This window comes from Cervus canadensis, chromosome 14, assembly GCF_019320065.1.
Source record: "Cervus canadensis isolate Bull #8, Minnesota chromosome 14, ASM1932006v1, whole genome shotgun sequence".
NCBI lineage: Eukaryota > Metazoa > Chordata > Mammalia > Artiodactyla > Cervidae > Cervus > Cervus canadensis.
The window spans coordinates 34,260,624-34,276,892 of record NC_057399.1 but is presented as its reverse complement, the minus strand read 5'-3'; the positions used below and the strand labels follow the sequence as shown (position 1 = coordinate 34,276,892).

Sequence of the window (16,269 nt, the reverse complement as noted above, 5' to 3'; positions counted from 1 at the left end):
AAGATTTATTACTGGTTCTCTCTCACCCATGAAAATAAGCTAACTGCTTTCAAACAAAGTATGAAAAGGAAATAATAAAATGAAGGCAGTGCTAGCCTATGAATAAATAGACAGTACTGACTTCTTCTGGATATACCTATCAGACAATAATCTAAGTTCACTCTGTGACCAAAATAATTTAAACCCTATGGTCAAATAGGAACATAAACCCTGTTGATTTACGAGCCCAATATCTTCTGGGATGTGTCACCAATTTATGTGTTATGTCCCAGTGTGTCCGCACCTGGGGTTGGATAGAGGTGAGAGAGAATGTAAAAAGGCTTGTAAACAGGCAGCTCCCCATTGACTACTTGTCTCAGGAAGCTCTGTGTTAGCTATATATTTCAGGAACTACATGAAGAACACTGTGCTTACAAATGTGCTACAGGAAGAGTCAGCTCTGGAAAATGTAAGGCACTTACGAAATATGCCTGATTATACCACACCCAGGGTTACAGTATCTAGGTTTGAGATCAAAATGAAGTGGGAGCAAAGATTTAAAAGTTTGGAACCATGCAATCAAGGCAGCTAGTGGGCCATTTTCATGAAGAGTCAACAATGAACACCGACATTCTGATGCTATGTGAACCCACAGTGACCACTGGCCATGTGTTTATTAAAAGGAATAAAGAATTCCCACTATGTTTATATTTTCAATTAAACAGAGGTTGATTCAGCTCTACCCTGAGATTTAAAAATGATGTCACTGATATTCACAGTCTGGAGGCAAGCATTCATGGTCGGAGCCTGCTCAGACCATTGCTGACTTTTCCCAGCAGTCCTGCTCTCAAGCACACACAGGTACCAGCAGCTGCACCGATGCCATGGGTCCCTCAGCCCTCTCTTCGTGACAGATTCCTCACTCTGATGGCACTGTAACAGTACATAGCACTTCATCTGAACCAGTGGTTTCCAATTTTTTCAGGGCTAGAGACCTTCTTCTTTAAAGAAATCTTAGGTGGAAACCAAACACTGAAAGCTTGGGTTTTCCCAGGAACTAGTGCCAAAGCACAGCCCTGCTCTAAGGATAGAAGTTCTTTACCTGGAAAGGACATGAAACTTAACAGTATAAATTTGAACTTAAATTTTAAAACAATTCTTGATACTGACTGTGGATTTTAAAACAAGATACTAATTGCCTAAGGTATGACTTAAAATAACAAATTTCATACTTGAATATGTGATGCTTATTAATCTATCTACTTCTTTAATTCAACAACTATTTATTAGCCACTTGCCATAAACCAGACTCTGTACTGAGAACTAGGTACACAACAGTAACTCAAACAGACATGGTCCTTGTTTTCAAGCTTAGAGTTTAATGGTAACATATATCAACTGAGATAAGCCTTATGACAAACAAGTTCAAGTTAAGATGGAAAATCTGGAGTTTAATTTCTTCTTTAAGTATGCACTTCTTCATTAATTTCCCTTTTATTACTAACAAAAAAAATTTCCTTCATTTTTCCCTTCCTTCCTTCTTTCTTTCTTTGGAAAAATAAAACATGTCCTGGTTTGAAGTATGATCTTGGACTAATCTAAAGCATGTCAAATATTTTCTTAGGTCTAAGCATATTAACCATATTTCCATTGTTTTTGCAGATGGAACCACTCTTTTATCTAGTTCTTTCTACTCTTCTTTTCCTACAGGTACAGAAATTATCTTGAAACTAAATTTTTGAAGGCTTATTCAATACATATTTCCAAAATACTCCTGACATTAAGTAGATAGATGTGTGAATGTGCCATCCATGTGGCTTTAGAAGTTAAGGACATTAAAAAAAAAAAACAAAAAACTAATTTTCTCTTCTATTGTGCAATTTTAAGAAAATTAAGTAAAAGAGAAAAACGATGCTTTTTTGAGCATCTACTACATGTCAGGTACTGCACTATGATGATTAGAAACATTCTCTCAATTAAACCTTACAACTAATTCATTAAGTGTCAGGAAGCATTTAACAGGAGGCTTCCTGTGTGCTGTTTCGGATCTGTCATGAATCCTCTATCCCTTATTAATTCCTGAATATTCAGGAATTAAGAGGAGTTGGCAAACCACTCCCAGGGCTGAGGAATCCATGAATTTCCTTCCTCAGTTTTTCCATACGGTGATATGTAACTATTTACAACCCTCTTCCTTTTTATGAACCATACGGTAAAAGTGATTGTCTACAACTCTCTCTCTTTGATATGGATCGCCTTATGTTTTGTAAGTCGGGAATTTTGATTTTTATCTTTGCTGAGAATAGCTACCTTGTAAGACAGGATATATACCCACACCATGTTGAATAAACACCTTTGCTCCATCAGATCTTGGGTCCCCGTGTCTTTCTTTCCTTCTCTCTCTCTCTCTTTTAGGCTAATTCCTTGGAGCACGGAGGCCCGCTGAGCTCACTTTCTTGCCCGGGCTTCTAAGACCCCCTTGAGAGGGCACCTGGTGCCTACATGCAGCAGTGCAAGCTCTGTGCCAGGAGCTTTACTGGTTCTCCGCGTAAACCAGGGAATATCAACCCCCTTCTCTCTTTTACTTTCTTATCGTTGACTCCGGACAACCAGGTTCCGGTCCATTACAGGACCTCAACAATTAAGTTAGGTTGTATGGTTTTCATTTTACAGAACTTGGACTCTGACCTCACACCACACACAAAAATTAACACAAAATGGATCATAGCTTTAAATATAAAACCTAAAACTATAAAACTTCCAAAAGAGAACATAAGAGAAAAATGTCTGTGGCCTTGAGTTCAGCAAAGACTTCTTAAAATATGACAACAAAAGCATGATCCATAAATAACAAATTGATACATGAAGCTTCATTAAAATTAAAACTTTTGTTCTTCAAACTATTAATAAAATGAGGACAAAATATAAACTCAGGAGAAAATATTTGTAAATCATATATCTGACAAAGAATTTATACACAGAATATTTTAAACACTTGACACACAATTTAAAAAATAAGTGAAATATCTGAATAGGTTTTTCAACAAAGGTGATGTATGATTAGCTAATAAGCACTTGAAAAGATGCTGAAAATCACTAGTCATCAATGAAATAAAAATTAAAATCACACTGAGATACTACCACACTCCCACAAGAATGGTTATTATCTAAAAGACTGACAATACAAAGTACCAATGCAAAATGGTACAGTCATCTTGGAAAACAGTTTGGTAGACTGGCTTTATAAAAAGTCAATCATATATTTACCATGTAACTCAGTAATCTCACTCCTAGATGTTTACCCCAGAGAAATAAAAACACATGTCTACACAAAGACTTGAAAGCAAAGGTTCATAGAAGCATTATTTGTAACAGCCCCAAACTAGATAATATAATCAACTGGATTTACGGCATCAACTGGCAAATGGCTAAACAAAGTGTTATAGTCATACCGTGGAATATTATTCAGACTGAGAGAAAAAAATGCTACACATCCAGGAAAGGATCTGCACCTAAAATTCACAAAGAACTTTTACAAGTCAGTAAACCAGCTTATCTCCCTTCCCCTGATGTGACTTCCTTCAGTCTCTGGTCCATCTTCAATTACTTCCATTTCTGAAACTTGCATTCAATAACCTTCACTGGTTAATTTTCTTACAATATCTTTCAGATCAGCTCCTAGTTAGGGTGAGAGGATATAAGGAGCATCAGTGATGAAAATATAACAAAAATGGGCTGGGATGGGGCGTGAATTCCCAAAGCTGAGGTGGCCTCACAACAAAAGATGTCTCTTCATCAACTTGGTCTCTACCACTGTAATGACTTGAAAATCCAGGAGCTTCCCAAGAGGTAAAATTTTCATTACATGCAGATGACATAATACTAAATATAGAAAACCCTAGGGATTCCACACAAAAACTACTAGAACTGACAAACAAATTCATCAATGAAGCAGGATATAAGATCAACATATAGAAATCAGTTGCATTTCTTTACACTAACAATGAATATCAGAAAGGGAATGATTTTTAAAATCCCTTAAAAATCACCTCCAAAACAACTGAAATACTTAGGAATAAACCTGATCAAGGAGATGAAAGACAAATACTGAGACCTACAAAATATTAATAACAGAAAATGAAGATGATTCCAAACAATGAAAAGATATCCTATGCTCTTGGATTGGAAGAATTAATTGTTTAAATGGTCATGCTACCCAAAGCAATGCAGAGTTCATGCAAGCCCTATCAAATTATCCATATTTTTTACTGAACTAGGAAAAAATGCTGACTTACAAGTTTAAGTTCAGTTGCTCAGTTGTGTCCAACTCTTTGCGATCCCATGAACTGCAGCACGCCAGGCCTCCCTGTCCATCACCAACACCCGGAGTTTACCCAAACTCATGTCCATTGAGTCAGTGATGCCATCCAACCATCTCATCCTCTGTTGTCCCCTTTTCCTCCTGCCTTCAATCTTTCCTAACATCAGGGTCTTTTCAAATGAGTCAGCTCTTCACATCAGGTGGTCAAAATATTGGAGTTTCAGTTTCAACATCAGTCCTTCCAATGAACACCCAAGACTTATCTCCTTCAGGATGGACTGGTTGGATCTCCTTGCAGTCCAAGGGACTCTCAAGAGTCTTCTCCAACACCACAGTTCAAAAGCATCAATTTTTTGGCACTCAGCTTTCTTCACAGTCCAACTCTCACATCCATACATGACACTGGAAAAACCATAGCCTTGACAGATGGACCTTTGTTGACAAAGTAATGTCTCTGCTTTTTAATATGCTGTCTAGGTTGGTCATACCTTTCCTTCCAAGGAGTAAGCATCTTTAATTTCATGGCTGCAATCACCATCTGCAGTGATTTTGGCACCCCCAAAAAATAAAGTCAGCCACTGTTTCCACTGTTTCCCCATCTATTTGCCATGAAGTGATGGGACGAGATGCATGATCTTAGTTTTTCTGAATGTTGAGCTTTAAGCCAACTTTTTCACTCTCCTCTTTCACTTTCATCAAGAGGCTCTTTAGTTCTCTTCACTTTCTGCCATAAGGGTGGTGTCATCTGCATATCTGAGGTTATTGATATTTCTCCTGGCAATCTTGATTCCAGCTTGTGCTTCATCCAGCCCAGCATTTCTCATGATGTACTCTGCATGTAAGTTAAATAAGCTGGGTGACAATATACAGCCTTGACGTATTCCTTTTCCTAATTGGAACCAGTCTGTTGTTCCATGTCCAGTTCTAACTGTTGCTTCCTGACCTGCATACAGGTTTCTCAAGAGGAGGTCAGGTGGTCTGGTATTCCCATCTCTTTCAGAATTTTCCACAGTTTATTGTGATCCACACAGTCAAAGGCTTTGGCATAGTCAATAAAGCAGAAATAGATGTTTTTCTGGAACTCTCTTGCTTTTTCGATGATACAGCGGATGTTGGCAATTTGATTCTGGTTCCTCTGCCTTTTCTAAAACCAGCTTGAACATCTGGAAGTTCACGGTTCACGTATTGCTGAAGCCTGGCTTGGAGAATTTTGAACATTACTTTACTAGCGTGTGAGATGAGTGCAATTGTGCGGAACTTTGAGCATTCTTTGGCATTGCCTTTCTTGGAGACTGGAATGAAAACTGACCTTTTCCAGTCCTGTGGCCACTGCTGAGTTTTCCAAATTTGCTGTCATATTGAGTGCAGCACTTTCACAGCATCATCTTTTAGGATTTGAAATAGCTCAACTGGAATTCCATGACCTCCACTAGCTTTGTTCATAGTGATGCTTTCTAAGGCCCACTTGACTTCACATTCCAGGATGTCTGGCTGTAGGTGAGTGATCACAACATCATGATTATCTGGGTCATGAAGATCTTTTTTTGTATAGTTTTTCTGTGTATTCTTGCCACCTCTTCTTAGGATCTTCTGCTTCTGTTAGGTCCCTACCGTTTCTGTCCTTTATTGAGCCCATCTTTGCATGAAATGGTCCCTTGGTATCTCTAATTTTCTTGAAGAGATCTCTAGTCTTGCCCATTCTATTGTTTTCCTCTATTTCTTTGCATTGATCACTGAGGAAGGCTTTCTTATCTCTCTTTGCTATTCTTTGGAACTCTGCATTCAAATGGGTATATCTTTCCTTTTCTCTTTTGCTTTTCGCTTCTCTTCTTTTCATAGCTATTTGTAGGGCTCCTCAGACAGCCATTTTGCTTTTTTGCATTTTTTTTTCTTGGGGATGGTCTTGATCCCTGTCTCCTGTACAATGTTGCAAACCTCCGTCCATAGTTCTTCAGGCACTCTGTCTATCAGATCTAGTCCATTAAATCTATTTCTCACTTCCACTGTATAATCATCAGGGATTTGATTTAGGTCATACCTGAATGGTCTAGTGGTTTTCCCCACTTTCGTCAATTTAAGTTTGAATTTGGCAATAAGGAGTCTATGATCTGAGCCATAGTCAGCTCCCAGTCTTGTTTTTGCTGACTGTATAGAGCTTCTCCATCTTTGGCTCCAAAGAATATAATCAGTCTGATTTGGTGTTGACCATCTGGTGAGGTCCATGTGTAGAGTCTTCTCTTGTGTTGTTGGAAGATGGTGTTTGCTTTGACCAGTGTGTTCTCTTGGCAAAACTCTATTAGTCTTTGCCCTGCTTCATTGTGTATTCCAAGGCCAAATTTGCCTGTTACTCCATGTATTTCTTGACTTCCTACTTTTGCATTCCACCTATAATGAAAAGGACATCTTTTTTTGGGTGCTAGTTTTAAAAAGTCATATAGGTCTTCATAAAACCGTTCAACTTCAGCTTCTTCAGCATTACTGGTCAGGGCATAAACTTGGATTCCCATGATATTGAATGGTTTGCCTTAGAAATGAATGAGATCATACTGTCGTTTTTGAGATTGACTTATAGGGAAACATAAAAGACCTAGAATTGTCAAAGAAATCTTGAGGAAAAAGAAAGCAAGAGGCATAACCATCCCAACCTTCAGACACTACTACAAAGCTACAGTAATCAAAACAGTGGGGTAATGGCACATCAACAGACCTATGGATCAATGGAAAAGAACCGAGAGCCCAGAAATAAACCCAAACATCTACAATCAATTAATTTTTCACAAAGGAGGCAAGAATATACAATCAACAAAAGATAGTCTCTTTAGCAAGTGGTGTTGAGTAAGTTAGGGCTCTCCTGGTGCCTCAGTTGGTAAAGAACATGCCTGTCAATGCTGGAGATTCAAAAGATGCAGGTTTGACCCCTGGGTCAGGAATATCCCCTGGAGCAGGAAATGGCAACCCATTCCAGTATTCTTGACTGGAAAATTCCAGGGATAAAGGAGCCTGGTGGGCTACAGTCCATGGAGTCATAAGTTGAAGAGTCCCATGTCAATCAATGAAATGAGAACACACCTTCACATCATACACAAAAGTAAGCTCAAAATGGCTTAAAGACTTAAATATAAAAGAGACACTATAAAAATTCCAGAAGAGAACACAGGCAAAACATTCTCTGACATAAATCAAAGCAATGTTTTTTTAGGCCTGTCTCCCAAGGCAACAGAAATAAAAGCAAAAATAAACTAACAGGACACAATCAAACTTATTAGCTTTTGCACAACAAAAGAAACTATAATAAAAATGAAAAAACAACCTATGGACTGGGAGAAAATATCTGTAAATGATGTGACCAACAAGGCTTAATATCCAAACTATACAAACAGCTTATACAATTTAATATCAAAAAAACAAACAACTCCATCAAAAAATGTGCATAAGATCTGAATAGATATTTCTCCAAAGACATCAAGTGGCTAATAGGCACATGAAAAGGTGCTCATCTTCACTAATAAGTAGAGAAATGCAAATCTAAACTATAACAAGGTATCACTTCACAGCAGTTAGAATGGCCATCATTTAAAAATCTACAAAAAACAAATGTTGGAGAGAATATAGAAAAAAGGGAACCCTCCTATGCTGTTGGTGGGAGTGTAAATCTGTGAAATCACTATGGAAAACAGTATGGAAATTCCTCTAAAAACTGGAAAAACAAAACTATAATTCAAAAAGATGCATGGACCCCTATATTCATAGCAGCACTATTAACAATAGTCAAGGCATGGGAATAATCTAAATGTCCATTAACAGATGAATGGAAAAGAAGATGTAATATACATATAATTCAACACTACTCAGCCATAAAAAAGATATCACTTGTATGTGGAATCTAAAATATGACACAAATTAACTTATTTATACAATAGAAATGGACTCGAGGAAATAGAGAATAGACTTATGGTTGCTAAGAGGGAAGCAAGTGTGGAACAGATGGATTGGAAGTTAGGGATTAGGAGACAAAAACTATTATATATAGAATGGATAAACAACAAGGTCCTATTGTATATCACAGGGAACTGTATTCAGTATCCTGTGATAAACCACAATAGAAAAAATACAGAAAAGAATGTATATCTATGTGTCTATATATCTATCTATATATTGAATCACTTTGCTATACAGCAGAAATTAACACCACATTGTAAGTCACCTATACTTCAATACAATTTTTAAAAAACTTGAAAAATCCATGAGCTTCCCAGAATCCCATGGTATAGAATGTTTCTGATAACAATTTTTTTTAGTGTCTCAAACCCACTTGGGTACTTTATTTTGCCTCCAAGATACCCAGGATCACTTCTACACCTATGCTTATACATCCTGAATCCCATATGGTAGCTAAAATAGCACTGAATATATAGGTCAAAAAGAATGATATGATTGGATAGTCCCAAACACGGATAGGTTTGGATCATGCCACCCTTGGGATTAAACCCTGAATCGAGATGTGACGTGCTAAGTTGCTTCAGTTGTGTCCGACTCTTTGTAACCCTATGGACTATAGCCAGCCAGGCTCCTCTGTCCATGGGATTCTCCAGGCAAGAATACTGGAGTGGGTTGCCATTTCCTTCTTCAGGGGATCTTCCCAACACAGGGATTGAAACTGTGTCTCTCATGTCTCCTGCAGTGGCAGGAGGGTTCTTTACCACTAGCACCACCTGGGAAGCCCCATTGAGAAGAGATGATAAAGTCCTGGAAATGAATAACACTGCCCTCAAGTTCAAGGTAGTTATTGTGATTTTGTTAGAGTGAAGATGAGATGTTATATACCTTTAGGTTCCCTTAAGACAAGGATGGGAAAGAAACACCAAAAATTGTCTCCTGGGAAAAGTTCCTCAAACCAATCACCTTGAGATATTGCCAAAATGAAATACCACCAAGTGAAGGAGGTATGTATTTGAAGAAAAACATAATTAACTAGTTGCCCTGAAGACACATTGTTAATCTCTTGAGTGGAGTATCAGGGCAATGGCATGCTTTTCTTCAGAGGTTCACCAATGCTAAATGGACACTGTCAATAGATGGCTACAGAATCAAGGGTAGAGATGCATACAATTTATAAAAGACAAAGGGAGTCCAGCACAAATAAAGACTTCAACGTTTCATTAGTATGCCCTGGTTTTAAGGCAAAAAGCCACCCAAGAATTACACAAGAGAGTAAAATTCTAGGGATTGGTTAAGTACCCACCTCCACCAACTTGAGACAGTTCGTGCAACTTATGAAACTAATCAGAGTCTCAATGAAGACCACACAATTTAGAGCTGAAGAATCAGATGAAAGCTGACCTTACTTAGAAGCCCCAGCCCAGCAACTGCAGGTTTAGTCTTCAAAAATACAACCAGACTCTATGCCTCTGAATGGCCTTGAGGTTCTTTAGTTTCTCTTAGTCTCAACTCCTAGCCAATATACTAATATTATTCCCTCTTGGTGGGTAGAGAATTCTATTTACTTATGTATCAATTAAAATGTATTTAAATACATATTATATTTAATAGATTACCCAATGTAAATTGTATTTATATAAAGGCACAGTAAAATGTTTTGTAAATATTGTACTGCTGTATGTGTTGTTTGCTTTTTGAAATAGAATTTGAACTACTAAATTAATGTTAGATTTATCAGCATTATGGGCATTGAGTGATTTAAAAAAATTATAACATTTGTGAGAACTTTATATATTAAACCTATAAACACAGTCAAGATGTACAAGGAAATTTGATTACTATTGGTGAGAATTTGATCAGTTCATTTATACATTATAAAATATTAATCAAGGAGCAAATGATTTTGTTCTAAATGTTTATGTAAAAAAATCATTATATGCATAAATAAGAAAATTTGTTAGCTGAATTTGAAGGCTTAAAAAAACTAAGTTTTAAACTGAATGTTGATTAAAATCAAGGTAATAACAGATTTGTTTTTATATGTATAAAAGGCAAGGATGTAAAAATCAATAGGAACTTGGCAGACTCTCAACTCTACAGCCAAGAAAGAGAAGCAAGGGTGTCCCTCTCCAGCAGTTAAATGCCCCATGGGCCACACCTATAGAATCCTAAACCAATAAAAGTCCCTGGAGCTTTTTCTGGCAAATTTCCATTCATTCTAGAAAAACCAGGACTGGTGGGTGACAATTGGTCTGGAGCATACATAACACAGATGGTCTGGGGTGGGGTATGCCTTTCACATAACTTAAAAATCTATGTGCCAACAGGAATTAAAAACCACTTCCCAGGACCTTATAGCACAGAGTTTTCAGGAAAACCTTTTTCTTAGCTTATCACTCCCCAACCCTAACATACTCCTTTGCCTCCTGAGCGTCCAGAGGTACCCCTACACCTACACTTGCCAAGTGGGAACTTGTGGGGGTGCTGAACCCTGAGCAGTTAGGTACAGGGTCTTCTACGACAGCAATGCTAAGTCACAGAGAGCATGCAGGCAACAAACAGTGGAATGCAAGGGACCAGCCTGCATTCTGGACTCTTGTCATCCCGAGCTTGGGGAGTTCACACAAATCAAAAGGGTTTTGTAACCTGGCAAGTATCACACCTATGAACTGAGCACAAACTTACCCTAGAACAAGGTTTGTCATGAAAAGTCAATAAATATTAACAGCACTTTAAACATGCTGAAAAATACATGCATAAATGCAAAGAATTAGGTTTTTTATTATAAAGTCTAAAGACACCAGGACTGCTTTACAAGTGGAAAAAATAAGCTGAGCTCTCACCTGTACAGACACTCATTTAACCTAATAAGTTGGAACAAAGTTCTAAGTACACATCTTCTAACCAAATTTCATCAAGGCCAGAAAAGGGCAGCATAAACTAGACGGGGGAGGAAAAAGACATTTAGCTCAGTTAGTCCTTTCAATACTCTTAGACAGTATAAATTATTCCCTTTTTAGTGGGGAAACAAAAAAACTGAGGCTTGAAAGTTTGAGCAACTTGTCTATAACTGAGAAAAAAATTAGCTTTAAGAATTTTGGTTTCCAGTGTACAGCCCACAGAAACTAAAGGCCATGACAATCCATCCCTCGTATCTCGAAGAGTATAGTTCTCGTGCTTTTTTTACATTTCAACGGATGCTGAAAAATGTAGCAAGCCCTCATGGAAATTTCAGTGATGGACTCTTGCTGTCAAATTTCTAAATGGTCCTGTTTCTCTTCTCAAGCCCAGTGGTGAATGTTAAGTGCTGGTCCTAAAACCATCCAGATCACACTGCACCATTCTCCTCCCCTGAAATGAGTTCCAAGTGCAGACGAAAGGAAGCAGCCATCATTTTAGTGTCATCATGGGCATGCCAGGGGATCCCAAGTTTTAGCAAAGGTGAACAGGGGGCCCTGGAATCGCCTTGCTCATTGAATTCTCTTCAGTGGGCAACTTTTGTTCCCATCAAAATAGTAGGAGACCAAAAAAATTCATCAGGAAGTGTGTTGCAATTTCATAGACTGACAGATGGAAGTATGTAGCAATACATCTTTTATTACTTCCCCTGACAGCTACAGATTGCATGCTGAGTTTAACGGGACTGATACACACATTCTGCAGGTGTACTGTTGAGAGAAAATATTTGGGACATTTTTCTGGCTATCACAGAAATAAAGCACCTAGGTCTGGAAAGAAATTTTCAGGTAGTCCAAAGAATGTTTCTCCCTACAGTTTTAAACACTCCCTCTAGTCACATACCCTAACAAAGGTATTTTAATGCACAGTAAATTTATTTTCAAACATGAATAGACCAGCCTGCATTAAATGTTTCTCTTCTGGAGGGATGATAAAGTAATTCAAAAAATAAGGGAATGTATTTCTTTACTAAAGCATCAGGCTTCATAAAGGACTATATTTATGTTGTATGTAAATAAACACTTTGGGATAATTAAACGTGATGTTCTAGATTTTATTTTTATAGTTAAGAAACAAATTGTGTTGTACCTTTATGGCAGTTCTAGCTGGCAAGTACCCACAGCTTAGAGTCTAGTTCTTCACTAGCCAGTCACACTGACATTGAGTTGCATCTGATGAAAGGGCCTTCCCAGTGGCACTCACACTCGATAAGCACATTGGGCAGATTAGAGAGCTTTCAGACAAACAGAAGAAAAAATCATTTTCTACCCCCCGTTTCAGGCGGCACAGGTATATCATCTAACAAAAACAAGGTTTCTCTGAGGAATATGGACTATGTTTCCACCCAAAGAACTACTCTGCCATATCTGCAAGATGCTGAAAAAGAAATAAAGCTGGTCACATTTTCCTTATCTCCTGATTATCTCCACATTAGGGTACAAGCGGGGTTCCCACCTCCCAGAAGACAGCTCTGATGTCGATGGGTAGCAAAAGTGGAAGTGGGATGATCATAAGAATTAATCCACATGGGCTGAAAAATGGTGATATAAATGTATTTACATAATATCATATACTTCATTATACACATATGTTTTGAAATATAACATCAAACTCCCCATACCAAACTGAAGTCTAGTTGACATATTACGAGGGCATTTAATCAGGCAGCTTTCATTAATGTAAGTGGGAAACACAGACCCCAAACAATCCCTGGAAATCCTTTAAATTTAAAAAGCTTGCTTCAGAAAATCCATGACATTGTCTTTTGGGAACCTGGATGATGACCAGGACAGAGCACATAGCTAGTGGAGTTGATCTGCAGAGTGCTGCAAACCAGCCAAACAGTGTGGCTGCCTCACAGAAAGGGAAGTTACATTCTGCCTCCGAATCAGAGCTTCTGGCAACACAAGGTGAGCAGTCTCCTGAAACACCCCAGGTCAACGTATTTGTGATGTTCAATTTTATGCATCAACTTGGCAGGGCCATGGGTGCCCACATGTTTGGTATTTGGTCAAACATTATTCTAGGTGAGTCTCTGAGGATGTTATTGGATGACTTTAGTGTTTGCATTGACAGACAAAGCAGACAATCCTTCCTAGGACCCATTCAGTGAGAGAACAAAAAGGCTGACCCTTTTCCAAGTAAGGGGGAATTCCTCCTGCCTGACTGGCTCTGAGCTGGGACTCAGCTTTTTCCTGACTTTGGACTTGATGCTTTTCCTGGGTCTTGAGCCTCTCCTGTCTCCAGTCTGCTGACTACAGATCCTGGGACTTCTTGGTTTCCATAATCAAATGAGCCAAAACCCTTATAAGAAATCATATATATTACATATACTTACTTGTAATATATTAAACACACAAATATATTAAAATATATTTAATCAAATAAATAAGAAGCCTCTTATTTAAGGGCCTATTTCTCCAGAGAACCCTAGAGTACCATATTATAAGGAAAAATAAAACCTTCCCTATGGAGCAACCAAATAAAGACATCTGGGGATGTCTCTTTGAGCACTAAGAGGACAAAGCCGAAGAGGCCACAGCAGCCAACCAGCAGTGACATTATGAGAAAGTATGTATCACTTGAAAATACAGCATCACTAAAATGTTCCTACTTGGTTGGCCTAAGAGGCCTGGAACAGGTAACCAAAAGTGTACCAGATGGGAAAGGGTGGTGGGGAGTTATCGAGGGAGGAAAGGCTGGATCAAAGAGAGAAGACCTGCTCAAAGATGAGTTGCTTTTTCCCTGAAAAAATTATCATTCATGCAAATTCATACAGCAGCCCCTGTTCCAATCTATGCTAACTCATACCACTGTGAGCACTGCCACTCCCTCCAAGGCTAGAGCTGGGCACACACACACACACACACCAACTGCTAAACCTCAAGCCCTTATCATGTATGCTAAGTAATAGCTAATCAAATTGTAAAGAATTTCTGCTTTTTCATTCATGTTGATTTAAATGCCAAGGTGTTTCTGAACTACCTCACAAATTTTTGTTCTTACAACACCCACAAATACTTCAAACCAAACTTGATTAGGTTCACAGAGAGTAGAGTTAAAGGTATCAAAGGAAAGACTTGTGGATTCAGAAAACTCCCAGGATCACAGCCACTCTTTTCCAATGCACAAGCTGAAGACTTTCCAAGAAAGCTTACGACTGACTGGGTGTGTGGAGGATCGTGATGTGAAAGGAAATTTAGGATTCACTACATACTATCATGGATAAAGACCTCACTATATGCTCAGGTTTGGGGGTGAGTGCTCACAACTCTTGTGTTCTATCCCCTGCAGGCTCCCCAGCAAAGTCTTCCGTCTTTGGCCAGCTCCATATCGTCAGCCTGCACAAAAGGAGGCAGATTCCTAGGTAAGCGTGTAACCGGGCAGGTCTGACAAGCGCCGAGCTGAGTTGCCTGTGTGTTTCAGCACCTCTCTTGCCCTCTCTCTCTCACTTTGAAAGTTCTTTTTCTTCCCGGGGTTAAGAACAGAGGTCCTGGAGCCCAACTCCGGGACTGAACACTCTTTCTGACACTTACTAGCTGCCTATCACTGTGAGAAAGTTATTTACTGCTTTGTGACTCAGTTTTTTCAGCAGCCAAATGTGGAAAACAGTAGTAACTAGCACACAGGGCTGAGGATGAAATGATTCCCGTATGACAAGCTCCTGAAACAGACCTAACACGTGATGCATCTCCATCAGTGCCAGCCCTACTGACCCTGTGGGGTCTCGGACTCAGTCTCCTGATCCCCGCAGGTGGGAAGTTGCTTTGGGCTTGTCTATCGCATTTATCGTGCTGTCTAGAAAGCACCCATTTACCAGCCCACATCCCTCCAGACTGAAAAGGAATCACACCTTCATTTTCATCTTTGCCAGCACCCAGTGCAATGCTTAGTACACAGCAGATACCGTTTCTGGGGACTGCATGCTTGAAGGGAGGGCCTAGGCCAGCAAGGCAAGCACGTGACCTAGCGGCTGCTGCTTATGAAGAGCAACGTCAGTGCAGCAAAGCTCCAGGGAGAATTCTGCAGGAAAAAACTCACAATTCACCCTTAGGGTGTAGGATCAAGTCCTGGGATTTTTAATTTCTTTAAATTCATTTGCTTTGAAATCTTTCAAATAAGGTAACTTTAGTTTCTATACTTGTCCCTTTTAAAGGCATAGAGAAGTAAGCTTAACAAAGAGCTGACTGAATCAATGTTTCTTCTGCCCCAGGGGACCAAAATTCTGGAAATGTTTATGAGCAATCTCAAAAGGTTACATTTAATTATCAGTTATGCAAAATACATACTTATTACTCTTAAAGAGTAACATCTTTCCAAATACAAACAAGGGCAAAGGATCACAGACTGAGGACAAGGCCTACATTATTGAGGCCTGGCTCCTCAAATGGATACTTGCCGTAGATAAACAAGGGATGACAAGATGGCTGGAAGACTAACCCTGATCTCAGTTAACTGATTTGATCTGTTTCAAAAAACCTTCTGCTGAAAGTGCTTTTCTTATGAAACATCTGCTCAAAAGCAAGTCCCTGAGACATATTCGGAATTCCTCTGAACAAGACCCAAGGTGTTCACTGAGGGGACAGAGGAAGAAGACAGACAGACAGGCACTCGTGGGTCCCCTTTCAGACCACAGTTAAGAAACTCAGTGAAACAGCCTTTTGCTTGTGTGATTTTTGTTATTCCCTTATGAAACATACACAGATGTTTCTGTCAGATTACAGATGTCACTGTCAGGTCAGATTAATAAAAGCCATATTCTCCAGCCAAGCATAAAGAAAACAAGTAATAAAGGAATTCAAATATACAAACTCCATAATAGATAAGAACAGGTAAAGTCACATTTTGTTTCTGGCCACATACGCTTCTCATTCAGTTAAAAGAATCTGGGAAGAGTCTAAATTCACCTACTATTTAGAATAATGATGGTTAAGGAACCTCCTAGAAAACAACACTTCTAAGGATTGTGGTGGGGAAAGAGAACACCTGAATTGAATATTAAATGAAATGAGCTATACCAAGAACCAAGATGAAGATTCCTGAGAGGTTCAGCTAGTTTAGTTACGCAAAAG

General features: G+C 38.8%; 1 protein-coding gene across 1 annotated transcript in view; it reads right to left on the bottom strand.

Annotated features, from left to right (window-relative positions):
* Window positions 1–16,269, bottom strand: part of KDM4C (lysine demethylase 4C) — a 392,678-nt gene that overhangs the window by 32,056 nt on the left and 344,353 nt on the right. The gene's annotated exons all lie outside the window — the stretch shown is intronic.